General features: G+C 47.5%; 1 pseudogene; it reads left to right on the top strand.

Annotated features, from left to right (window-relative positions):
* The first annotated feature begins 6,021 nt into the window (after positions 1-6,021).
* Positions 6,022-8,355, top strand: LOC103268412 (annotated as a pseudogene).
* The last annotated feature ends 17,760 nt before the right edge of the window (positions 8,356-26,115 follow it).

The raw sequence follows: 26,115 nt of genomic DNA on the forward strand, positions 1-26,115 counted from the left end.
AGCGGCCATTGCATTCCAGTTTGGGCGACAGAGTGAGACTCCAACAAAAAAAAAAAAAAAAAAAAAAGTATTACGGTAAAAATACATAACATGAAAGTTACCATTTTAACCCATTTTAAAGTGTGCAATTCACTGGCATCAAGAACATTCACAATGTTGTGTCACTATCACCACCGTCTATTTCTGGGACTTGTTTATCATACCAAACAGAAACTGTTCCCAATCTTTTTAATGTTTAATGTAATGACATGCTTAGATAAGGATAATACTAGGGTCAGTGAGGAGCTGGTGGCAATGACCCGGGGACTGTCTCAGACTCCCTGCCTGTTGGTCCTAATAGCAGAATTACTGCAGGTGGTAGCGATGGGGGAAAATTCACTTGTCACCAAAATGGTAATATCCAACAAGTTCCCTGGGTTACAGTAGTTAAGAAGAAGAACAACGGTCATGGAGGCTGAACTTAGTCGACCTAGTGATGCCCAAGTCTTTCCTCACAACTTAATCTTTATTAGAGCCCTCAGTTCTCTACCCCAACCTCACCTCATCTCAAAAGTGTGAGATGGGAAACAGCTATTCCATTGTTGTCATTTTCCAGGATTTTTGGTGGCCCTAGACTCAGATGGTCTCTACACATAAGAGCAAAGGACTCACTTGTATACAGTAAATACTTTTTAATCTAACCTCCAACTGATCCAGATACCTGAGACTTGGGGAGTTTTCAATGAAACCCAACCCACAACCTTTCTGGTGATGATTTTGATGGGGGAGGTGGAGAAAGACAAAGAACAGCACTGCCCAGAGAGAGGTTACGTGTCCAGAGAGCAGAGCCACGGTGAACAAAAGGCAGTGTTACTTGCCTGCCTTGGACTTCCAAGTCTGTCCCTAGGGTTCAACCAGCATCTTAGAGCAGGAACACCAGTGAACAGGCATCTGGTGACTTCATGCACTCAGTTGCCAAGTTGCTGCTGGCTTTTCCATTTGAGGAGGAGAGGAAATGGTCAGTGAATGAGCCAGTGTGGTACATTTTACATAAACTACGTGGACAGTGTATTGCTTTGTATTGAAAAATACTCAGGTGCCCAGATTTCTCCCCTTTTCCATGCTAGGGGAACTAAATCAGTCATCAGGAGGGTGTTTGGCAGAGGGGGGACAGAGCAAAGTGAAGTGAGTAGACTAAGCCAATACTGGCGCGTGGCCTGTCAGGAACTGGGCCACACAGCAGGAGGTGAGTGGCGAGGAGAGAAGCTTCATCTGTATTTATAGCCGCTCCCCATTGCTTGCATTACTGCCTGAGTTCCGCCTTCTGTCAGATCAGCTGGGGCATTAGATTCTCATAGGAACCTGAACCCTGTTGTGAACTGCACATTCGAAGGATCTAGGTTGTGTACTGCTCATGAGAATCTAATGCATGATGGTCTAAGGTGGAGCTGAGGTGGTGATGCTGGAAAGCGGCTGAAGATACAGATGCACATTAACAGTGAAGTTCGACTGCAGAGAGACCATAATAAATCATTTGCTTGCAGAATCATATCAAAACCCTATCAGTGAATGGCAAGTGAGTTCATGTACTTCAGTTGCACAGCTGCATCTGATGGCAGGCTTTAAGTCAGAATCCAACACTTATTTTAATCCATACATGGCCCGCTTACTATTTTTTTTACCACTTCTATCTGTGCCTTTTTAAAAAATGGTGAGTTGTGTAATTATTTCATTATATATTACTATGTAATAATAATATAAAGTGCACAATAAGTGTTACGTGCTTGAATTATCCCCACATCATCCCTCCCACCTAACCCCTACTTCATGGAAAAACTGTTTTCCATGAAACTGGTCCCTGATGCCAAAAAGGTTGGGGGCCACTAGACTAAGTGATATTTAATTCAGTCTTTAATGAAACCTGCCTACCACATGATTAATAAAACACAAGAATCTTCCGTCTGGCTCGATCTCGGGGTGGAACAACGAGCTGCCGGTCATAGTGATCTGCTGGGAACACCTGTGAATTGTGAGTCAGAAAGACACCATATGTTCCCCAGGCTTAGGAGACTTTGGCATTTTAGTCTTCCACTCTTAAAGATTGCCTAGGTGTTAAAATCTACCCAATCTTGTGCAAACATAGCGGGGAATAGAACAAAAGCTCTTGCCCTCACCAAGTTTATAGTTTAGATGTAAGACAAGCTTACAGGTCACTCATGAGCCTTGAGTGCTGGGAGCTCTGGGACACGCTGGAGAAGAAAAAGCCATGGTTCTTGACCCACAAACCTAGATTATTGCTGGAAGAGAAAGCTGGGGTCTCACAATATGCCTAGAACCCAGCCCAGGTATTATATCTTATTTTTCAGGGTGGGGCATGGACTGGAGTGGTCAGGGGTGTTTTCTGAGAGAGGTGGGTCTTGGTTAAGTCTTGACAGGAGTCAGGATTGAACAAATCATGCAAGACAGATAGACAGAAAGACGTGTCATTAAGTCTTAACTGTGTAGCTTGGAGTCACAGGAGGTTGGCTATTTGTAGCACTAAGTTAGAGATGAAAAGGAGTTGTCTTGCTCAGTATCCATGCAGAGAAAGCCCACTTCTGCGATGCCCCCCACTCAGTTCCTCAGCCACTGAGCCATCAGATGATTAGAATTCATCTGTCTTCCACAGAGCTGGGTCTGCATGACATCCTCCTCAGTCGGTTGCTCCAAAGAAAGCGGTGGGGCAGCAATGGAAAAAGTGTTCACCATTATTACCACTAGTAAATGGTAGCCCACGTTAATCTAATACTTGCTGAGCCAGTGTGCCAGGCTCCAACCTGAGTCTTTTTTTTTTTTTGAGTTGGGCTCTCACACTGTCTTCCTTCCAGGTATAATCACAGCTCACCACAGCCTCGACCTCCTGGACTCAGGTGATCCTTCCATCTCAGCCTCCCAAGTAGGGCTGGGGCTACAGTGCATGCCAACATGTCTGGCTGATTTTTAAACATTTTTGTTGAGACAACATCTTGCTATGTTGCCCAGACTGGTCTCAAACTCCTGGGCTCAAGCAACCCTCTCACCTTGGCCTCCCATAGTGCTGTGATTATAGACGTGAATCATTAGACCCAATCCCAACATGAGTTCTTTACAGATGTGTGTTTGTTTACACAGCCAATCATCCCAATAACCATTATTATTCCCATTTTATAGCTGTCTGGCATTATTAGATGGTGGGACTAATAAGAGACTAAAATATATTGAATACCTACTGAGCATGTACTAATTTTTTAACTGAATTTGTACAAATTTCTTTTAATTTAATTTTGTTTTTTTTTTGAGTTGGAGTCTCATTCTGTCGCCCAGGCTGGAGTGCAGTGGCATGGTCACGGCCACTGCAGTCTTGACCTGCTGGGCTCAGGTCATCCTTCCGCCTCAGCCTTCCAAGTAGCTGGGACCACAGGCATGTGCCACCATGCCCAGCTGATTTTTTAATTTATTGTAGAGATGAGGTCTTGCCATGTTCCTCAGGCTAATCTCAAGCCCCTGAGTTCAGGTAATCTTCTCGCCTCCACCTCCCAAAGTGCTGGGAGTACAGGCATGAGCCACTGCACCTGGCTTCATTTATTTTTAACACCACTAACCTATTATGTGGGCCTCATTGTCCTTGGTCCAGTTTTTCTGACGAGGCAAAGGAGGCTCAGAGTCTTAATACCTTGTCACAGTCCCACAGCAATATGTGATGAAAGTAATCCAGGGGTCTAACTCTAGAGCTTGTGCTATTTTTTTTTTTTTTTTTTTTTGATTTGGAGTCCCACTTCTCTGCCTAGGCTGCTGGAGTGCGGTGGCACGCAGGCTCATGGCCACCCCAGCGCCAACCTGCTGAGCTCCAGTGACCCTTCCACCTCAGCCTTCCGAGTAACCGGAACTACAGATGCACGCTACCACGCACTTTATTTTTTATTTTATTGTAGGGACGAGGTCTCAAGCCCACGGACTCAGGCAATCCACTCGCCTCAGCTTCCCAAAGCTCTGGGATTACAGGCTGAGCCACCGAGCCCAGCCTGAGCCTGTGATTTTAAAAGAGATTATATTATTTTTAATTGTGGTAAGATACATATAACACAATTTATTATCTTAACCATTTTTTAAGTGTGAGGTTGAGTGGCATTAAGTACATTCACACTGTTTTGTTATACAACCATCACCACTATCCATTTCTCTGTCACCCAAGCTGCAGTGCAGTGGCACAATCACGGTTCACTATAGCATTGATCTTTTTGGGCTCAGGTGATTTTTCTGCCTCAGCCTCCCAAGTTGCTGGGACTAAGGAATGTGCTACCAGTGACACACCCTGTAGTCCCAGCTACCATGGTGTCCAAATATGTCATCAAACATTACTCTGAATGTTTATGTGAGAGTGCTTTTTAAAATGACATTAGCATTTAAATTGGTGGACTTTGAGTAAAGCCCACCTTGTACCACGTGGGTGGGCCTCGTCTAATCAGTGGAAGGCCTGGGCAGAACTCAAAATTGCCCTCATCAGAGCAAGAGGGAATTCAGACAGCAGACAGTCTTCAGACTTGCACTGCAGCATCTTCCCCTAGGTCTCCAGCCTACCAGCCATCCTATACATTTAGGACTTGCCAATCTCTGTATATACAGGGGATGCCAGGAAATGTATACACATTTTAAACAAGGAAAACAGTATTAAAATCATAATACTCAATATATAACTGCCTGTTGCATGGTGACACTAGCATTCATTTGAACGTAATACTGCACATCGCTACCATAATTCAATTCAACTTCAAAAGTTATACAGATTTAACAGCGCTTAAAATGTGTATACATTTTTTGGCACTCCCGGCCTGGTATTATCCACACACACACATCCCTTTGTCTCTGTTTCTGGGCAGTCCTGACTAACGCATCTTGCAAAGCTGAAACTCTGCACCTATTAAACACGAATTCTCTATTCTCCCTCCCACCCCGGCCCCTGGCAACCACCTTTCTCTACTTCCTGTGTGAATTTGACATCTCTAGGGACCTCATATAAGTGGAATCATACAATATTTGTCTTTTGCGATTGGCTTATTTCACTTAGCATGGTGTTTTCCAGGTTCATCCATGTTGTAGCCTATGTCAGAATTTTCCTTCCTTTTAAGGCTGAACATCCATCCCATTGTATGGCTGTACTGCATCTTGTTGATCCACTCGTCTGTCAGTGAGCACTTGGTGGTTTCCACCTTAAGGCTATTGTGAACTCTGTTGCTATGAACATGGTGTGCATGAATCTGTTGGAGTTCCTGGTTTTAGTGTTTTGGGGTATGTACTCAGAAATCAAATTGTGGGATCATATGGTAATTCTACTTTTGATTTTTGGGGAGGCTGCCACACTTTATTTCTTAGTGGCTGTGCTGGTTTACACTCCCACCAGCAGGGTGCAAGAGTTCAATTTACTCTGTATCTTTGCTAACACTTGTTAGTTTCTGTTTCTTGACAGGGCTGTCTTAATGGGTGTGAGGTGGTGTTTCCATTGATTTGCATTTTTCTAGGGCTTGGTTTTTTTTTTTCTTTTTTAGACATGAGGTCTCACCAAGTTGCCCTGGTGGGTCTCGAACCCGCGGGTTCAGGCCATCCACTCACCTCGGCCTCCCAAAGTGCTGGGATTACAGGCTGAGCCACCGAGCCTGGCCAGGGCTGGGGTTTTTAAGCTCCCTTGCAGAGAGGACTCTCACATTCAGGGTCTCCAGGACGCAGACTCGTGGGCAGATCTATTGGGTCAATGTGTAAGAGAAGTATGTGCAAAGGATCATGGGCCAAAGAGTAAGAAGCACTGAATTACAGCTGGAGGGTCAGGAGAGCATCTCTGAGGAGGTGAATTAACTTGCCAAGACTGTGAACTCCTTGAGACTAGGCTCCTGGCCAGCCAAGCAACGTGGTTACATTCACCCACAGTGCTAGCACATGACTATATCCTGAAGCTTAGTTTTCAAAGGAAATGAATATGGTGACATCCTGAATTGAGGCACTGGGACAAAGTGGCTGGTGTCCAAGCCGGTGATGTGTCAGGGAGACGAGGCAGTGCAGACAGGTACGACTCTGAGAACAGGGGGAAGAAGGTGGGAAGGGCAAGTAGCAGAATCTCCGGGTGTGTTCATGGAGCAGGTGGGTAGGAATCTGGGAAGAGAGCCCAGCCCCAGCCCAACTCCAAGCCTCGGTATTTGCGAATTGCCCGAAAGTCATCCAGCCCACCTTGCATTCCCTGCTTGCCTCCCCCCTGCACACACTCTCCCAGGGGAGGGCTGTGCCATGTGGCCCCTTTACCAAAGGCACTGTGTTTGTTTCGTGGGGCCTCCTTAGCAAAGCACCACAAACTGTGTGGCTCAGAATAACAGAATTCTCTCACAGCGCTGGAGGCTAAAGACTCTGAAATTAAGATATAGCAGGATGTGCTCCCTCTGCAGGCTGTAGGCAAGGATTTGTTCCATCCTCTTCTCCCAGCCATTCCTTGACTTGTAAACGTATGACTTAAATCCCTGTCTCCATCCTCACGTGACATTCTCCTTGTCTTCACTCTGTGTATGCCTGTCTCTGTGTCTCTTTATTCTCCATCCTCACGTGACATTCTCCTTGTCTTCACCCTGTGTATGCCTGTCTCTGTGTCTCTTTATTCTTCTTATAAGGGCACCAGTCATATTGGACTAGGGCCCACCCTAGTGACCTCACCTTGATTACTCTACATTTCTAAAAGAGGTCAGGTTCACAGGCTGTGTGTGTGCCGGGGGGAGGGGGAGGACTTCAATACATCTCTTTGGAGGAGCACAGCTCAATTCATAATGGGGACCTTGACTGAGATACTGTGCCAAAGCTGGAGGAGCAGAGGCTGAAATAGGGGATCTTGGTGTTGGGAGGGGCCGGGGAGTGGACCTGTGCCTCCAGGTGGCTCTTGCAACTGCACTGTGTGGCACTTTGGAGATGTATCAGGTCATTCAAAGGTGCTAAGAGAAGCCAAGGGCGGTGATTTATACCTGTAATCCTAGCACTTTAGGAGACTGAGGCAGGAGAATCACTTGAACCTGGGAGTTCGAGACCAACCTGGGCAATATAGCAAGACCCTATCTGTTACAAAAATTAAAAATTAAATTTTAATTCCCTAATTGAAAACTTAATGACGGTGCAGTGGCTCACGCCTGTAATCCCAGCACTTTAGGAGGCCGAGGTAAGAGGATTGCCTGAGCCCACGGGTTTGAGTCCACCTGGGCAACTTGGTGGGACCTCATCTGTACTATAAATCAAGAAAAATTAGCCAGGTGTGGTGGCACATGCCTGTAGTTCCAGCTACTTGGAAGACTGAGCTGGAAGAAATGCCTGAGCCCAGCAGGTCAAGCCTGCAGTAGCTGTGAGCGTGCCACTGCCCTCCAACCTGAGTGACAGAGACTCCGATTCAAAAAAAAAAAATTAGCCAGGTGTGGTGGTGGCATGCCTGTATTCCTAGCACTCAGGAGGCTGAGGTGGAAGGACCACTTGAGGCTAGGAGTTTGAGGCTGCAGGGAGTCATGATCACACCACTGTGCTCCAACCTGGGCAACAGAGTGAGACCATCTCTACAGAAAAAGAAAAGAAAAGAAAAAAAGCCTCCAGCCCCCAGGTTGTGCCTGGAGGGTCCTGGAGCGAAGGGACCCCACGGCAATCTGGCATTAACAGGTCCTGAGAATTGGGCACCCGAGTAGCAGGCGCCAAAGCGTCCAGAACGTTCTGTGCAACATCTCCCCGGTTTGGAGCTCATCAACCCTGTGCTTGTTGAGGTCATTTTATGAAAAGCAAAAATAGCTTCCAAAAGAGCTCTGGTCATCCTGGCTAAGGGAGCCAAGGAAACAGAGACTGTCATCCCTGTAGATGTCATGAGACGAGCTGGGATTAATGTCACTGTTGTGGTACTGGCTGGAAATGACCCGGTGCAGTGCAGCCATGATATTGTCATCTGTCCTGATACCTGTCTTGAAGATGTACAAAAAAGAGGGACCACATGACGTGGTGGTTCTTCCAGGAGGTAGCCTGGGTGCATGGAATTGTCTGAGTTTGCCGCGGTGAAGGAACTCCTGAAGGAACAGGAGAGCAGGAAGGGGCTCACGGCAGTCATCTGCACAGGTCCTACTGCTCTTTTGGCTCATGAAATAGGTTTTGGAAGCAAAGTTGCAACACACCCACTTGCTAAAGACAAGATGATGAATGGAAGTCACTACAGCTACTCCCAGAACTGTGTGTCAGTTGGCCTGATCCTCACCAGCCGCAGGCCTGGGACTGGCTTCCAGCTAGCTCTGCTGGATCATGGAGGCCCTGGGCGGCAAGGAGGTGGCAGTATACATGAGGGCCCCACTGGTCCTCAGAGACTAGAGCAGGGAACGCGCTGCCAGGTAGAACACCCCCTCGCCGACCCTGCAGGAGCAGAGATTCCTGGAGAGGCTGCTTCACTGCTGCTGTGAAGGCAGCTGCCAGAGGCTTCTCTGCCACAGGTTGTGTTTGTACATTTCTGAGCCTTGTTTGCACAATAAACGTGGCATTTAGCAAACTTAAAAAAAAAGATATAATAAAAAATTTGCTTCATGTGACTTTATTCTATAAGTCATTTTTAAATTTATGTTTTCTTACTTCCATCATAGTAAAACAACTTTGACATGGCAGTACACAGTTGACTTTGAGGATACTGCAGGAGCAACCGATAAATGAGTTTTTTTCCAATCAAAGGTGACTATTTTGTTTGGTGTTTCTGTGAATTGTGTGTGTGTGTTTGTGCTCACAGGCATGCTAGGGTTTACCTGTGAGGAGACGTGAGATGAAGGAAAGGAGACAGCCTCATGGGGGTGATGGTGCCTCTGGGAGATAAGAGGGTGCGAAGGGGAGCAGGGGAAGGGCGCAGGGGTCAGAGAGGTGATTGAGGGTGGGGAGGGCTCTGAGGGAGAGAAGTGAGTGGACCTAAGTAGGCAGTTCAGTGGGCGTATTCAGAGGACATGCTGGTCTCCAACAGTGAAAGCTTTTTCTGCCCCTGGAACTCAAGAACCTTCCTTGTAGTTGTGAATTCCAGGGGCCTGGGGGAGACCTTCTCTTTCCCCCACCACAGAGGGTATGGGGGGGGGCAAACGTCTTTTTAAATAGAGACAAATCTCATCTTTCACAGTCATAGGGGAATATAAGATCCTCAGAAGAGGGCGCATGACCAGAGTCCTGCTTTGTTGTGAATGAGTGGCATCCGGTCCTTTCTTTCCTGGGAGCCCATCTGGGCCTAGGCTGGGGGAGTGTCCTGTTGAGACCTTAGGCGGTAGAGAAGCAGCAATGGAGGAGGTCCCAAGAACCCTAAAGACAGAGACGTTGTGGTCTTGGGGGTGTGACAGAAGGCCTTAGGAGACAGATTCATCCATTTGCCCAACAGAGGACAGAACCTTCAGGCCTGCGATTAGGTCAGCCTCGGGGCTGGGGACGTTCTTGGTCAATAGCAGGACTTTGATTTATGTAATGGGCTTATGTAATGTCATTACATAACATCATTAGGGGCATCGCAAATTGGATTCTATTTCAGGCTCTACAGAAGCCAGGCCCGGGGCTCCCTTCCAGCCCAGCAAGAGAGGATTCCTGTGGGCCCAGTGCCCCTTGCTTCCACTGGGATTTCATCCCTCGAGTTTTCGCTGGGGGCTTTTCAGGAGACCCTCTGGGTCTTGCCCTTTGCCCCCCCTCGACTTCTCCCCAGAAGAGCTGTATTTTTGGTGGACAAGGCTCTCTCCAGAGTGGCTATGTCCTCAGGATCCATGCCCTTCAGACGACGGACCTTGTCTCTTGTCTCAAAACATGCTTGTCCTTTTCAGACATCTGCTCCCCACGCTGTACCTGCCCCCCCCAAGTGTCATCCACCCAAGCCCAGTCTGTGGACAGCCTGGACTATTTGTACCTTCCCCTATCCCGTCTCTTGCCTACAGTTTCTCTTCCCCAACTCCTGCTTTCCAACTAATCCTCCCACTGTTAGGCTTGTTACACCCCAGCTTGGAAATTTCTGTTCATCTGAATATCCAGACTCCTTAGTGGTTGCCACATTGTGTCTCCTTATGCTAAGGATGTGTCTGTCTCCCTCTGGGGGTGGCACGCTTCCCTGGCACGGAGCACGGCGCCCCCCTAGCCAGCGCGCAATGTTTGTTCTAACTCGAGGCTGTCTGCAGTTGGCCCCAACAAACTTTTTCAACTTATTTTCCAAATCTCCTGGGTGCAAACACTGCTTTAATGCCAAGGGATCTTGTTCTTGTCTCCCAAGCATGCTATGGTCTTTTTCACCTCCTCTCCTTGCCTCCCTTGGTTTTCCTATCAGGAAGTGCCCACCTGCCTTGATTTCCCCCTTGAATCCTACCTGTTTTTCAAGCCCAGAAAGAGGCTGCCTCCTGGAGGTGACCTTTTCCTATGACCTCACATAGGACCTCCTCATTTAAGCTCTCAAGGTTGTGCTGTTGTTTCCTACTTTATCAGATGTCACCAGCAGTTGTTGGCTGTGTCTAAGTATGTCTAAAACATGCTGAGTGCTTCCTGTGACCGAGGCTCCTACTTAATTCTCCTAAATACCCTTTGGTATGGGGATTGCTACCCTTATTTCATAGGTAAGAAAATGGAGGTTTATGAAGCCTGGGCTTTTTAATAACTGCAAATGAGACAATTTAAACACCCAAGATATATTAAGATCCACCTAACATATGGTGAATTGTCAACAAAGATGACTGAAACGTCTCCAGTCCCTGTAGGAGGCATGTGACTTTGCCATGTGATTTGGCTGCTGTTCCCACCAAAGATTTGTCAAGGCACACCTCTCAAACTTGCTGGGCCTTGTGACTTGATTTGATTAAGAAAATATGGCAGAAGTGACAGATGATGAAGTCGGAGCCTCATCTGTCCAGGCCCCTGAGAGCACTTTGAGGGCAAAAGTCATGTATTCCTGTCTTTGTATTCCCAGGATCCAGCACATTCGAGTCCTCACGACATGTTTATTTAATTGCACAGTTGAAAAAAGAGCTTTTACAAGTCTTACCTGTTAGGGTACGGACGGACGGGGTGAGGGTGGAGAGGAGAAGTGAGGCGAGGTGTGCAGCTCTGCTGGGGCTGGCAAGTCGGAGGTGCACGCTGGCAACCCAGACATCCGAGTAGATGCAAAGAATTGCGCACAAAGAGGTTAAGAAAAAGAAAAGTTTATTTAAAAGTAAATTAGAGAGAGAAAGCGAAGGAAGAGAGAAGATTCACCTCCCCAAGGTGGGGGAGGGGGACCAAAGCCAGGAAGCATGGCAACAGCCATGGCTTAAAAGAGCATATGGCCACACCAGACTCTAGCAAGGCAATGGCCACTGGTTGCTTGTGGTTGAGTCCTTTTAACTATTTCCCCAGATGGGGGAAGATCATTAAGGTGATTGGGTGGTGGTCTGCTCTAGGTCTTTACAAAAGGGCAGGTAAGCTCAGGTACTGACATCAGGTGATGGACAGCAGGCAGATGGGTGGGTTAGTCACATGATTGCTGCCATGGTGGGGCTTATCTGTGTCATGTAGTTCACAGAGGCCCTCGGTCTTGACAAGGAACCTAAAAGCTTACTAGAGATTATTATGCTAAACCATGAATGGTTGGGTTGTCCTGATCTTGCATCTGAAGGAGTTTTGCCAACGGGGATGGGATAGGCTGCTGCTTGTTTTGCAGTAGAATATCTGAACGCTTTCTAATGGTTAAGCTGAGGCAAAAAGACTAAAGAACAAGCTAAGTTTCTTCTAGGTTTCTATAGGTACCTTTCATTACCTGTCTCAAAATCTCTCCCCTGCTAGGTAATCTTACTGTCTAAAAATCATCTTTTCAGAGTTATAGCTTTGGGCCCAGAGATAGTGACAACAAAATTCAAATCCCAGAGATCTAATACATTCAACAATACATTTTTTCTTTTCACTTGGCAGCCAGGATGCTTAAAGCTAAATTTACTGCTCAAATGCAATTATATGAGTTAGATATCTGGTCTATTTCACGTATGTTAGATCTCGGTGGGAGAGGAGAATGTGAGAGAGAGAGAGAGAGAGAGAGAGAGAGCAGACCTTGGTGGGATCTCCAAAAATGTTAGATCGCACTCCCAGAGGGGCCTCTGGAATGTTAGATCAGGCCTGCTGGGGGTGTGGGTGTCTGGTGTGCAATCAGGTGGTGCGAGAAAGATGCAAAGAATTGCACAGAAGTTAGATTAAAAAATCTAGTTTAATTAAAAACTAAGAGAGCCGGCCTCGGTGGCTCAGCCTGTAATCCCGCATCTTGGGAGGCTGAGGTGAGTGGATTGTCTGAGCCTGTGGGTTCGAGACCCGCCTGGGCAACTTGGTGAGACCTCATCTCTACAATAAATCAAGAATTAGCTGGGCGTGGTAGCGCACGCCTGTAGTTCCAGTTACTTGGACGGCTGAGACGGAAGGATCGCCAGAGCCCAGCAGGTCGAGGCTGCCGTGGCCAGGAGCAGCCACTGTACTCCAGGCTGGGTGACAGAGTGAGACTCCAACTAAAAAAAAAATTAAGCCGGGCTCAGTGGCTCAGCCTGAAATCCCGCGCCTTTGGGAGGCTGAGGTGAGTGGATTGCCTGAGCCCGTGGGTTCGAGAGCTGCCTGGGCAGTGATACCTCATCTCTACAATAAATCAAAAAATCAGCCGGGCGTGGTAGTGCATGCCTGTAATTCCAGTTACTCGGAAGGCTGAGGCGGAAGGATAGCCAGACCCCAGCAGGCGAGGCTGCGGTGGCCGGGAGTGGCCACTGCACTCCAGTCTGGACGACAGAGTGAGACTCCAACTCAAAAAAAAAAAAATTAAATTAAAATAAAAAAATAAAAACAGAGAGAGAGAGAGAGAGGGAGAGAGAGAGAAAGGAGAGTCACCTGTCTAAGGTAGGGGAGGGGGCCAAAGCTTAAGTAAGCATGGGCTGGCCATAGCTCAAAAAGCACATGGCTACACCACAGCTCAACAAAGCAATGGCTACTGGTTGCTGGTTGCTCACGTTTGAATGCTTTTAACACTTCCCTTTGATGGAGGAAGGTCATTAAGGTGATTGGGTGGTGGTCTGCTCCATGTCATCAGGAAGGGGAAGGTAAGCACATATACTGACGACAGGTGATGGATAGCAGACAGATGGGAGGGTTAGTCACGTGATTGCTGCCATGGAGGTGGGCTAGATGGGAGGAGACAAGGGGAGGAGTTTTTTTTCCTGCAAGAGACCTGTCAGACATTTCCAATCCATAAGCTCCTTAGCAAAAGGTGGTCTTATTATCATTTCTATGACTTTGGCCAGCTAAGGGGTGATCTTTGATCTTCCACCTTTGACAAGGAACCTAAAAGTTTCTTAGAGATTATCATGCTAAACCATGAATTGAATGGTTGGGTTGTCCTTGTCTTGCATCTGATGGAGATTTGCTGAGGAGTGGGGTAGGCTGCCAGCTTGGCCTGCAGTAAAATGTCTAAATGCTTCCTAAAACCTGCCTATTGGAAATTTATCTATCTATGTCTAACCTGTGCTAAATTCAAAGCATGTCAGTCAGTCTAAGCAAAAATGGCTATGCTGAGGCAAAATGTGAACTAAGTTTATTCTAAGTTTTTTTGAGTCCCTCCTTTCAATATACTTTATGTCCCCCTCCCTCATTCCCCAGCCTCATTTTAATATACCCACATTTGTTGGTCATTACTGCAAACCCTCTGTGGAAGCCCACAGTATATATGTATTAGATGAGATGATAGCTACACAGACTGAGAAGAGAGGAGAGTGCCACAACTTGGGGAAGGGTACAGAAAGGAAAAATAGAAATATTAGTGTTGGTGGGGCCAACACTAATTTTATAGATCAGTGGCTCCTAACTTTTTGTTAACCATCAAGCACTTTGTTAAGACGTTTAAAGCTTCTTTCAATCAGGCACAGTGGCTCATACCTGTATTCCCAGCTCTTTGGGAGGCCAAGGCGGGAGGATTGTTGGAGCTTAGGAGTTCAAGACCAGCCTAGGCAACATAGCGAGATATTGTCTCTAAAACAAAATTTAAAAATTAGCCAGGCGTAGTGTAGTCTCATGCCTTGTAGTCTCAGCTATTCTGGGGACTGAAGCAGAAGGATTGCCTGAGTCCAGAAGGTCGAGGCTATGGTGAGCTGTGTTTGCGCTACTACACTCCAACCTGGGTGACAGAGTAAAACCCCAATTCAAACATAGATAGATAGATAGATAGATAGATAGATAGATAGATAGATAGATAGATAGATAGATAGAATAAAGCTCCCTTCAGAGTAACACGCATATAAATAATAGTGTGCATATAATTTCATAGTACTTGGGCATACCTCCCCAGCTCCCTCCAAGGGTCCTCATAGTCCCCCAAACTGGTTTAAACATCTCTGCTCTCATCTGACATGAGAGAACTGAGGCCTGGAGGAGAGTGGCTCCCAGGGGGACTGAAAGGTGAGAGGGAGAGGAAGAGCAGGACAGGCCCTACTAGCAGGTTCCGGTTATCCTTGTAACCATGCACCTGGGCTACCCCTGGCACAGGAAGAGCCTGTGGGGACAGAGAAACCCCTGCCCCGGCTCTGTATCCCCCTTCCTACTCAGCAGGCTGGGGACAGTGGGATATTAACACCCACAACAAAGGTATACCAAGGATATGGGGTCAGATAAGACTCATAGGTACCCCAAAGGAGCCTTCCATCCTCGCCCCCTCAACCAGACAGATGCACCCTGCCTGGCTGGCCCTGGAGGCTGAGTGACACACCCAGGAGGGCACCTGGGTCAGAAACAGAAGCCCGGGCTCTTTGCACTCTGATAGCTGCTCTGAACTACACGCCCCTCCGCCCCCCGCCGCCCGCCGTCTGTGCAAAGCATTCTAATAAGACGCTTTTCATTTTGCAGCTGCAGCGGCGCAGCCTGCACAAACTTCTGTCTGATTTTGCTGTTTCAGGAAGGAAACAAAGCAGAGATAGCTCACCCCTCGCCCCCACTTCTATTTCCAGTCAAGGTCATGGCTTCTCTTCAGCCCTGAGGAGCAGTCTTCTGGGAGCCCATGCTAGTTACCACCTATCAGGCCTTAGAGAGTGGTCTTTTTTGCTTCCCACAGCTCTGTGAGGTGAACTCCTAAGGGAAACATTGCTGAATGGGTCAAGGGGAGAGTCCCAGAAACATGGATTATCCATTTTAAATCAAGTGGGTGCTTAGGTACTCGAGAACGCCTGCAGGGGGAGGGAGGAATCTAGTATCTATCTAGGATTGCTATGGAGATCTGTCTTTTGCAAATGTAACTGGTTAATTAAAAGCTGAACTTGGTAGGTGGCAATCAAGAAGAAACTTTTTTTTCTTTTTCCATCATCACAGTCAAACCCATTCTGTCAGACCTACCTTCCCTACTGGATTAGTTTTCTATTGTTGTGTAACAAATCACTTCAAAATTGAGCAGCCTAAAACAACAACCCTTTATCTGCTTACAGTTCTGCAGATTAACAGTTTGAGTGGGCTCAGCAGAGTGGTTTTTGGTCTCACCTGGGGTCCTTCATGCAGGGGTGGTCATCTTGTGGCTCTTGTGTTCGACTAGATCTGGATGGTCCAAAATGGCTCCATTCTCATGTCTGTGCTTGATACTAGCCACAGGCTGGGCCTCTCTCTCTACCTCTGGGAGGTTGGCCTGGGCTTCTGATATAGCAGTTCTGTATTCCAAGGGGATATGGCCTTTGTTCCAGCACTCATGCAGTGTCACTTCTGCCATATTTTCTTGATCAAATCAAGTCACAAGGCCCAGCAAGGTTCAAGAGGTGGGCCTTATGAAATCTTTGGTGAGAACAGCCACCAAGTCAGGCAAGGTCACATGCTACCTACAGGAACCAGAGAAGTTTCAGTCATCTTTGCTGACAACCCACCATATGTTAGATGGCGCTTAATATATCTTGGGTGTTTCAAGTGTCTTATTTTCAGTTATTAAAAAGCCCAGTCTTATCTAACTACAAACTTCAATATCTTACCCACTTTGAAGCTTCTCTCCTATCGCTGTGGGGGCTGATCTATGCATCTGTTCAGATGAGAAAACATCTCATCAGAAAAGGCCAAGGTCTCAGTGGTCTCCATCTTGTTCTCCCACTCCTCTTCCTCACACCCTGGGCCTGACAGGGAGGAGGGGAGGAGAAAACCTCCTGTTTGACCAGTGTCACTGTCACCCGACACAGGTATCCTCTGTGTGGCAGGATGCTGCTGGAATGTTGGCTTTTTCTCTCACGGGTAAGTTTTTCTAGATCACTTGCTTCCTGTGTGGGGCCATGTGTGGTCTCTCTGCTCCCTGATAAGAGTGATGCTCCCTCTGGATGACCTCTCTTCAGTTTTTGCTCTGCTGGTACAACCCAAACAGCAGGTTATTCCCCACATGGGCAGTTTTCTCCCCTGCTTCTCTTCCTTCCTTCTTCTTTGCAGACCAGCCTTCCTGCTTCTTCACTCATGGACCGTGGTGAGAGTGGCCTTTCTGCAGCTTCCACACTGAGCAGTTACTGGTGCAGTCATTCAAATGACTGCTCGACTCCCTCAATTCCAGATTCCTGAGAGAGAGAATCTGATTGGCTAAGCAAGGTTGAGTTTACCCCAGGTTTGGTCAGCTGTTATCAAGGGAATGGGAACACATAGTTGTACTATGTATCCTGCCCTGTCCCTGTTTATGGGGAAAATGGGAGTTCCCTAGTGAAAGGGTGGTCACTGGCTCCCAGGCTGGACAGACAAGTCCAAGTATCTACTGCAGTGGGCAGTATTATCACTAAAATCAGTCCTATGTTAACAACTGCTATATTGAGAGTTCTAGAAGATAATCAGATTTATTAACTATGAAATCATTGGGGTCACTTAGAAAGCTGCTTCAGTAGAGTGATGGGGGCAAAAATTAGGTTGCAAGTGATTGAGGGTAAGTTGGAGTGAGGAAATGGAGAAAAGATATGTAGACCACATGGAATAGACACCTAATTTTTATGTATTCAGTGCTGCTGTTCTTTGGGGGAAAAGCACCCCTTATTCTTCCTGCTTCACCAATGTGGCCAAGAAACAGTTGCTGTGTTCCTGCATGGACCTGCCCTCTAGCACCAGTTGATTGGTCTAGGAGTGGAAACCCAACCCAAACTGGGCCAGTTGGAGCCCTTTCCCAGGATTTTGAACTTTGGACCAGAGAGTATGTGAGTCAGACTCTTTTGAGTAGCCAAAGCTATAAAAAGTAAAACACAGAAGCGTTCATGGGCCACATTTCTTATGTGAATGAGGCTGGTCTTCAGTGAGGGAGAATGGAGCTGACCCCAGAGAAATAGAGAGATGAGAGATGGAGGGGATCTTGGGATCAGATAAGCCATAGATTCTTGGCATTCCTGAAGCCAAACTGTATCCCTGCCTTTCTGTGGCTACTATGGGGATGTGCCCTTGGGTTTTCCTAACAAATCCAGTGCCACTCAGCTGTGAGTAGAACAATGAGAGGACAGCCTGCAGGTGTCAGTGCCTTCAGGGTCTACCTCGTTCATGGGCCTAGGCCATGCTTCTCCCAGGAAGTCCTCAGCCAAAGATGGAACATGGCAGAGCTCGAGGCCTGGCAACTTCTGCCCAAAGTGGAACTCGTCTAACAGGCCACCTCTGCTCCAGTGCTCCCTGTTGGATTGGCTGAGACTTTGAGCCTTGTGGTCTGAGGCTTTACCTGCATGATTCTGTGCCCAGCTCTCTTTTCCAAAGTGTCAGAGGCACATTAGGCCTGAGACTGGTTTCTTCCATTTTCATCTCTTACAGGAGCTACTTCCTTCTCACCCCTCTAATTCTGCCTGCTTCTTGAAGCAAGCCTTTCCATGAATTCAATGAACCAATACATTTACTTCTTCATCTTGGTTTGTTGAGTTAATCTACTTTTGTGATGATTAATTGTGTCAACTTGACTGGACTAAGGGGTGCCAAGATAGCCGGTAAAACACCACTCAAAATACCCTCTCTGAGGGTATTTCTGTAAGACATTAGCATTTGAATCAGTAGACTGAGTAAAGAAGATCCGATCTTGTCAGTGTAGGTGGACATCATCCAATCCATTAAGGGCCTGGATAGAATAAAAATATGGAGAAAGGGCAAATGTGCTCTCTCCTCGAGCCAGGACACCATCTACTGCCCTCAGATATCAGAGCTCCTGGTTCCCGGGTTCAGACTCTGGGACTTACACCAGCACTACTCTCCAATTCCCACCATTCTCAGGCCTTTGACCTCAGATTGGGAGCTACACTATCAGATCCCCTGGTTCCTAGGCCTTCAGGTGCAGACTGAATGCCATTGCCAGCGTTCCTGGGTCTCCAACTTGCAGACAGCATATTATGGGACTTCTCAGCCTCTTAATCATGTGATCCAATTCCCATAATGAATTCCCTCTTGCATACGTATGTCTAACCTATCAGTTCTGTTTCTCCTGAGAATCCTGTCTAATACAACTTCTAAACTTGCAAGCAAGAGAATACTGACATTCTTTACTTACACAAATAGTATTAAAAACATGAAGCAGGTTAGGTCCCCAGCCTCATGCTCAGAACTCCTTGCCCTCCTGAGACCCCTATTTATCTCCCACTACCAGAGGACACAACTGGACTGGTTTCCATTGAACAAGTCATTCTCCTGGACCCTGGCTTGTCCCATAGGTTGGAGGAGGTTGGAGCTCAGAGCCCTACTCCACCAGTGGCAGTAGCAGGAGGTGTCTAGAAAGTCCATTCTAGATGGACTTGGTGGCTCATTCCTGTAATCCCAGCACTTTGGGAAGCAGAGGTGAGAGGATTGTCTGAGTCTGGGGGTTTGAGACCAGCCTGGGCAATTTGACAAGACCTTGTGTCTACAATAAATCAAAAAATTAGCCAGTAGTGGTGCATGCCTGTAGTTCCAGCTACTTGGAAGCCTGAGGCAGGAGGATTGCCTGAGCCCAGCAGGTCGAGGCTGAGGTGGCCATGAACATTCCAACCTGGAAGATAGAGTGAGACACCAACTCAGAAAAACAAAGTCCATTCTTACGGTTTTCAATGGAGAATAAAAGCACAGATTCATGATGAAAACCAGCCCCCACTGGCCACTGATTCCCAGAAGATGGTGGCTGCCCTTTCTTGTTCAGAATGTTCCAGATGAGACAGTGACAGATGCATAGGAGATTCCTGGCTCATTAGGATCCTGGTTGGGTGCAGTGCTACAAGGAGGTGGCAGATCTGACCCTTGCAAGTTTCCTGCTGGGGCGGGGTCAAGGTTATTAACTACCCAACCTTCCCAACACCCAGATGGTGGCCATCCCCAGTGATGGCAATATTCTGAGCACCATTGCATTTCCAATCACTAAAGGAACAGAATGTGGCAGCAGGAGGGCCCTACAAGTTAATTCTCCAATGTCCATCTTCCAGAACACATCCTCCAAACCACACCAGCAGTGATGCCACAAAGGTAGGAGTAATCACTGAGACCCTGAGGCCAAAGCCTGCAGCTAGGGTGTGGCTCTTCCTGGACCACTAGAGCCAGTTCCAGGCAAACACAAGGGGCTGTGCAGGTGGCCAGGCAGGTTTTGTCCTTGACTTGGAAAGCTGAGTTCTGATGAACTGGGCCCCAGATGCAGCAGCAAGCAAAAAATGTAAGAGGAGAGCCTTCTCGGATTGGAGCCCATTAAGGATGAGGGGACCCCAGCAGGACTGTGTCCAAGAGTGCCCCACACTCCTACCTGGGTAGGATTCAATTCACCTTCCATATGGAGAGGAACACATGACCAAAAGGCATCTGTGCACGAATCGAGAAACACTTCCTTACTTGAAGCACATTGTCAAATCAGGCTGGAAGAATTCCATCTACCACAGCACCTTTCTCCATAACATGTTTTTAGGGAAATACGTCCCAATGAAAGGTCTTCTTCTCCATCTGCTCCAATGCAAGTGGCTACTTGGGGGTGCCAAGGTGATGAAATAGCAGCGATGACCCTTGTCTGAACTTTTCAGGGAAGCTGGGCATCCAACCTGGACTCCTTGACATTCACTCACATCTGGGCCCATTTAGGTCCCCGTGAATGGGTCCTGGTGTCACAGCTAAGCTCAGAGCTCGCCGTCATAGCAAGAGGGCTCACCAGTCCCAACGTGATCCTCCCCAATGAAGGATCAGCTCTTCTTCCTGCTTCGGGGCTGGAAAAGAACAGAGAGCCCTACTTGCAGACATCCAGCCAGGGGAAGCCATCCCACATATACAGAGGTCCGTCAAATTGGAGTGCCCATCTTAGAAAGATGGGTCTCCCTATTCCCCACTTTCAAAGAGGAATCAGCTCATCCCTGGAGGGAGTCATCCCACCCTCTCATTCTGAGGACCAAGGTGTCCTCCACTGGGTTTATGACCCCAACCCAGGAGCCTCTGAAATGCTGGTGATTAGCAGAGAGAGAGAGAGAGAGAGGAGACAAGTCAGGGCCTGTGGAACAGATCCTGATGCTTCCTTGTCTGAAAGAGTCCAAGCTACAATTCTTGGGAGCCCAACACCTCCAGACAAGACTTTGGAGCCCTCTTCTAAGCTTAGATTCTCTTGGTGGGAGGAGAGGCCCTTTTAGACATCCATTAAGGAGATATCCATGAAGCTGCCCATCTTCCCCATGATTCTGGACTCCTGGGGCCCACACCCCAGCCCAGATGGCTGGATGGATTTCAACCCAGTATGAGCTTCAGAGTACCTCTGGTCTCTTGCCTGATTCTTGGCTGACAGATCTCAACACCACTTCACTGAAGTGATTCACCCCTTTGACTAGATCCATGACTCTCTCAATAGAAACTGTGGTGTCTTTACTACAGGTGCTCAGACAGGGAGAATTACAGGTCTGTGTGCCTCTTTCTCTCCCCCACCTACTCATTTTTCTACTTCAACATTCCTGCCAGAAGAAATCCTGGTTAAATATCTCTCATAGCTGATAGGTCAATAATTAAATTTGGGGTCTAGATGCAGTGGCTCATACCTATAATCTCAGTTAGAAGGCTGAGGCAGGAGGATTGCTTGAGGCCAGGAGTCTAAGTTTGACACCAGCCTAGGCAACATAGTGAGACCTTGTCTCTATTTAAAAAAAATAAATCAATACCTATAAATAAAATAGTTCTTTTTGAATTTGAGTGGGAAATGGGAGATGGGTGCATCCAAATCCAAGAATGTGAGGTCTCTGGCGTGCTCAATTGGACATCTCTTTCACTGGATTCCTCATTCATACCAGGGAGATCAGCAATGACAGAGAACTTAGCTAGAGGCTGGAAGAGGCCAAGAAGGCCAAGGATCTGCCCCTCAGCTGGCCCTCAGCTCTGCAAAGAGTCACCCAAGGTCCCAGTTGACCATATACACATGAGCCTGCCCAGAAATTTACTGTAACTTTCTGCCCAGTAAAACCCAGAGTGCAGTGCTGGGAAATAATGGGGTGCAAAAAAATCTTCATGGTGAAGAGTTACTGGGTCAATCGGTGATAATTGTTTTTACAGTGCAGACTCAGGATCTGCATTTATTCTTCCACAAAGTTGCAATGTGCATCTACTCAGATATGGCAAGAATAGATGAGACTCCAAGGAAAACAAGCATGTATTGTAGCTGGAGAGCGCAGCAGATGGATAAGGCACCCTTTCCTCTTCCCAAGTTGAGCAGTTGACTGACTGATCTAAGCTTCAATTTCCTCCTCTGCAGAATGAGGATAAAATAACACTTCACTGAGCTGGTGCTAGCTAGGATGAAATGAAATAATGTATAATAATGAAATAATATAGCATAGTGCCTGGCACAATCTGGATGTAAACATAAGCAAAAGTCCATTGGAAAGTGTTAAATCTTATTTTATAAAACTGATCACAGGCAGAACTATTCTCAAATCCTTCCAACATAGGTCCTTTTAAACATCATTATTGTGACCAGCATGTAATAAGTGCTCAGTAAGTACTAGTTCGTGCTGTCGTTGTTATTAAACAGAGTAGCTCAGGCAACACCGAATCCAGTTGGGACTCAGTAGGGACTCAATCCCCAGTAAGGGGCTACTCAGTGCCAGAGAGAAGCAATGATCTGGCAAAAAGCCAAGTCAATGTCAAAGAACTGTTCCTGAAAAATACATGAAGTTTGTTTCAAGAGTCTAAAATGAGAATGTGATCTCAGCTAAAAATCATTCCATTTAAACAGAAACAGAGAAAGGAAAGGCTACCAAATAAACACCGTAGTAGTTGTCTCTCTGACAACTTGTTAAAATGTAATAGTGGTAATAGTTTTTTTTTTTTTCTTCCCCCTTGGGTAACATCATTTCAAATCTTAAAATCCCTTAAGTGTGCTGTCAAATAGTCTGAAAGTGTATGCCTAAAAAACAAAAAAAACTGAGAACCTCTGATGCAGTGGGTTAGAGCAGGGGTCCCCAACCCTCCCTCTGCCCGCCCCTGCACCCTCCCCTCCACCTCTTCCACCCTAGGCCACAGGCCAGTTAGGAACCGGGCCACAGCAGGAGGCGAGAGACAGCCAAGCTCCACTTCCTGTCAGAGCAGTAGCTGCTGGTCCATAATTTTTTTTGAGGTGGAGTCTCATTCTGTCACCCAGGCTGGAGTGCGGTGGTACACTCATGGCCACCCCAGCATCAACCTGCTCGGCTCCAGTGATCCTGCAGCCTCAGGCTTCCAAGTAGCCAGAACTACAGGTGTGCGCTACCACACCCGGCTAATTTTTTTTTAATCGTAGAAACAAGGTTTCACCAAGTTGCCCGGGCTGGTCTCGAACCCGTGGGCTCAGGCAATCCACTCTCCTCAGCCTCCCAAAGTGCTGGGATTACAGGCTGAACCACCGAGCCTGGTCTATAATTTTTTTACTACTTCTATCAGCGCCTCTTTCTTTCTTTTTTTTTTTTTAAATGATGAGTTATATAATCATTTCATTATATATTACAATGTAACAATAATAGAAATAAAATGCACAATAAATGTTATGCACTTAGATCAGCTTGGAACCATCCCTCCCCCCACCTCATCCCACCCCTAGATAAATTGTATTTCACAAAACTGGTTCCTGATGCCAAAAAGGTCGGGGACAGCTGGATTAGAAGTTCTGGCTATAAAATCAGGCAGACATTAGTTTGTATCCTGTATTCACCACTTTTACCAGTTGTGTGACTCCAAACAAGACTTCTACCCTTTCTAAGTCACTTTATTGGGTTGTCACGAGGGTTACGCTAGGTCAAGGGCATTGCTAGGTGCTTGAACATGTAGGGAGCACTAAGGTGATTTGAAATGTGTTGGGTGATTTTTATTTTCTTCCTTATTCTTTCTCCTTTTCCATGCTCTCTAAAATGAAATATTTTAATATCAGGATGAAGATAGACATTAAAAGAAGGTGAAGCTGGCATATGTAGGTGTTTCGATTATCTATTACTGTGTAGCAAATAACCATAGATGTAGTGGCTTAAGGAGACACACGCTTATTACCTGACAGTTTATATGGGTCGAGAGTTCAGGCATGACTTACCTGCATCCCCAACGGGCAGTCAAGATGTCACCAAACTGTGTTCTCAGCTGGAGGATAGACAGGGGGGAAATCTGCTCTAAACCCGCTTGAGTCGGCTGCAGGAGCGAGGCCCCAGCTCCTTGACGGGTATCTGCTGGAGACTCCAGAGGTAACCGAGGTCTTTGGGCTCACCAGCTCTGACCCCAGAGGTAGCTGAGCCCTTGGGTTCATCATCTGCCAGCAATAAGAGGTCTTACATACAGTGGCATGATGGCAGCAGTGACACACATCGCCATTGCCTTATTCTACAGGTTAGGAGCACAAGACACAAGCCCCTTCACACTCAGGAGAAAGGGCTTACAAAGGAGTCAACACAAAGTGGTGGTGGCCATTGTGTGGGAGAGGGGCACCTTAGGGTCTGCCTTCCATGGTAGGTTTAGTTTCATGGCGATAAATGCCAAAGTCTCAAACTCATAATTTCTTCATCTAAAATGGAAGTCCTCCAGGGCTGGGGGGCCTGAATCTTCCAGAGGTCCCATGAGAGAGAGAAGCAGGAGGAGTGCAGGAGGGTCAGGCATGCCTAGGGCGCCCTTCCTGTCACACTCCTGTGTGCCCGAGAGCAAGTTACAAAGCTCATGAGGAAAGGAGACTGGAGGGGGGGGCGGGGAGAGGGAGAGGGAGATGGTGAGAGAAGGAAGGGAAGGAATGAGAAGGAGGGAGGGAGAGAGACAGAAAGAGAGAGAGAAAAGGAAAGTGGTTGGTGGGAGGGGATGGGGGAGAGAGAGGGGAGAGAAAGGGAAGGGAGGAAGGGAGGGAGTGAAGTGAGAGAGACAGAGAGAGAGAAAGAGGGAGGGAGAGGGGAGGGAGAGGGAAAGAGAGAAGAGGGAACAGAGGGCAGGGGAGAGAGAGACAGAGAGAGAAAAGGAGGGAAGGAGGGAGGGAGAGAGGATGGGAGAGAAAGATGGGGAGAGAGAAGGGAGGGAGAGAGAAAGGGAGGGTGGGAGAGAGAGAAACAGAGTGAGGGTGGTGGGAGAGAGAGGGGAGGGGGGGAGAGAGAGAGAGAGACAGAAAGAGAAAAGCAGAGGGAAGGAGGGAAGAGAGGATGGGCGAGAGAGAAGGGAGGGAGGGAGGAAAAGTGAGAGTGTGGGAGAGGGAGGGCAGGAGGAGAGGGAAGAGACAGAGAGAGAGATGGGAGGAGGGAGGGACAGGAGAGAGGGTGGAAGAGAGAGAGAGGAGAGGGAAAGAAAAGAGTTGGGGAGAGAGGGGAGAGGGAAAGAAAGAAGAGGAGAAAGGGAGGGAAGGAGGGTGGGAGAGAGGTAGGGGTGTGTGTGTGTGTGTATTTGTGTGTGTGTGTGGAAAGGTAGCTCTACACAGACAGCTTAAGAGTGAGAATGAGCCGGGCTCGGTGGCTCAGCCTGTAATCCCGCCTTTGGGAGGCTGAGGTGACTGGATTGCCTGAGCCCGTGGGTTCGAGACCCGCCTGGGCAGTGAGACCTCATCTCTACAATAAATAAAAAAATCAGCCGGGCATGGTAGCGCGTGCCTGTAATTCTGGCTACTCGGAAGGTTGAGGCGGAAGGATCACCGGAGCCCAGCAGGTCGAGGCTGCAGTGGCTGGGAGTGGCCACTGCACTCCAGTCTGGGCGACAGAGTGAGACTCCAACTCAAAAAAAAAAAAAAAAGAGTGAGAATGGGAGTGGATCATCATCACTGATGTTTCTTTTTTGTACATGGAGTTCAGCATCCCATCTTTCTATTTCTTTTGAACACTGGCTCATGGGCATCACCTTTGATGTTACTGAGCAGAACAGAGGGAAAACCTCCTAACACGAGTGTTCCAGAACATTCTCTTCCACTTACTGGGACAGATCTATAAATAGAGGCCACAGCAAAGATGGAAAGCTCCAAAGTGAAGAGTCATTAGTGCTGAGAGAATAAGGAAGCAGGACCGAAGAGGGGCTGGAATGATTTTAGGAAAAAAGAAAGAAAGAGACACTCATTAGAGACACATGTAGGCTCTGGGGGACGCAGCTCAAGTGAGGAGCATATAAAGTAGACTTCATAGACCAGAGTTCAAGTTCACATAACTTCTGAGTAGCTTAGACATGTTGGCATAATGGTCTAATTGGGCCCATCTCTCTGTTCACAGGTAGCAGTGACACCGCATGAAGTTTAATTCCCAAAGGAGTTTATGTGAAATGTCATGACTCTGAAAAGATTTTTTTTTTGAGTTGGAGTCTCACTCTGTCGCCCAGACTGGAGTGCAGTGGCCGCTCCCGGCCACCGCAGCCTCAACCTGCTGGGCTCCGGCGATCCTTCCGCCTCAACCTTCCAAGTAGCCAGAATTATAGGCATGTGCTACCACACCCGGCTGATTTTTTGATTTATTGTAGAGATGAGGTCTTGCTGCGCAGGTGGGTCTCGAACTCACGGGCTCAGGCAATCCACTCACCTCAGCCTCCCAAAGGGACTCTGAAAAGTTTTTAGTCAAGTCAGTGGAGCCTCGGGCCCTGGGGCAGGGGGTCAGGTGGGGGAAGTTGGCTTCCTGGTTGGGAACATGCCAGCCAGGAGGAATGAGGAAACACGAGATCAACCTTGACAGAAATGAGCCCCAGACCTGGCAAACCCACTAGAAGAACAGATTCCCAGGACACAACCCAGAATTG

This window comes from Carlito syrichta, unplaced genomic scaffold, assembly GCF_000164805.1.
Source record: "Carlito syrichta isolate Samal-C Ts95f unplaced genomic scaffold, Tarsius_syrichta-2.0.1 Scaffold308825, whole genome shotgun sequence".
Lineage (NCBI taxonomy): Eukaryota > Metazoa > Chordata > Mammalia > Primates > Tarsiidae > Carlito > Carlito syrichta.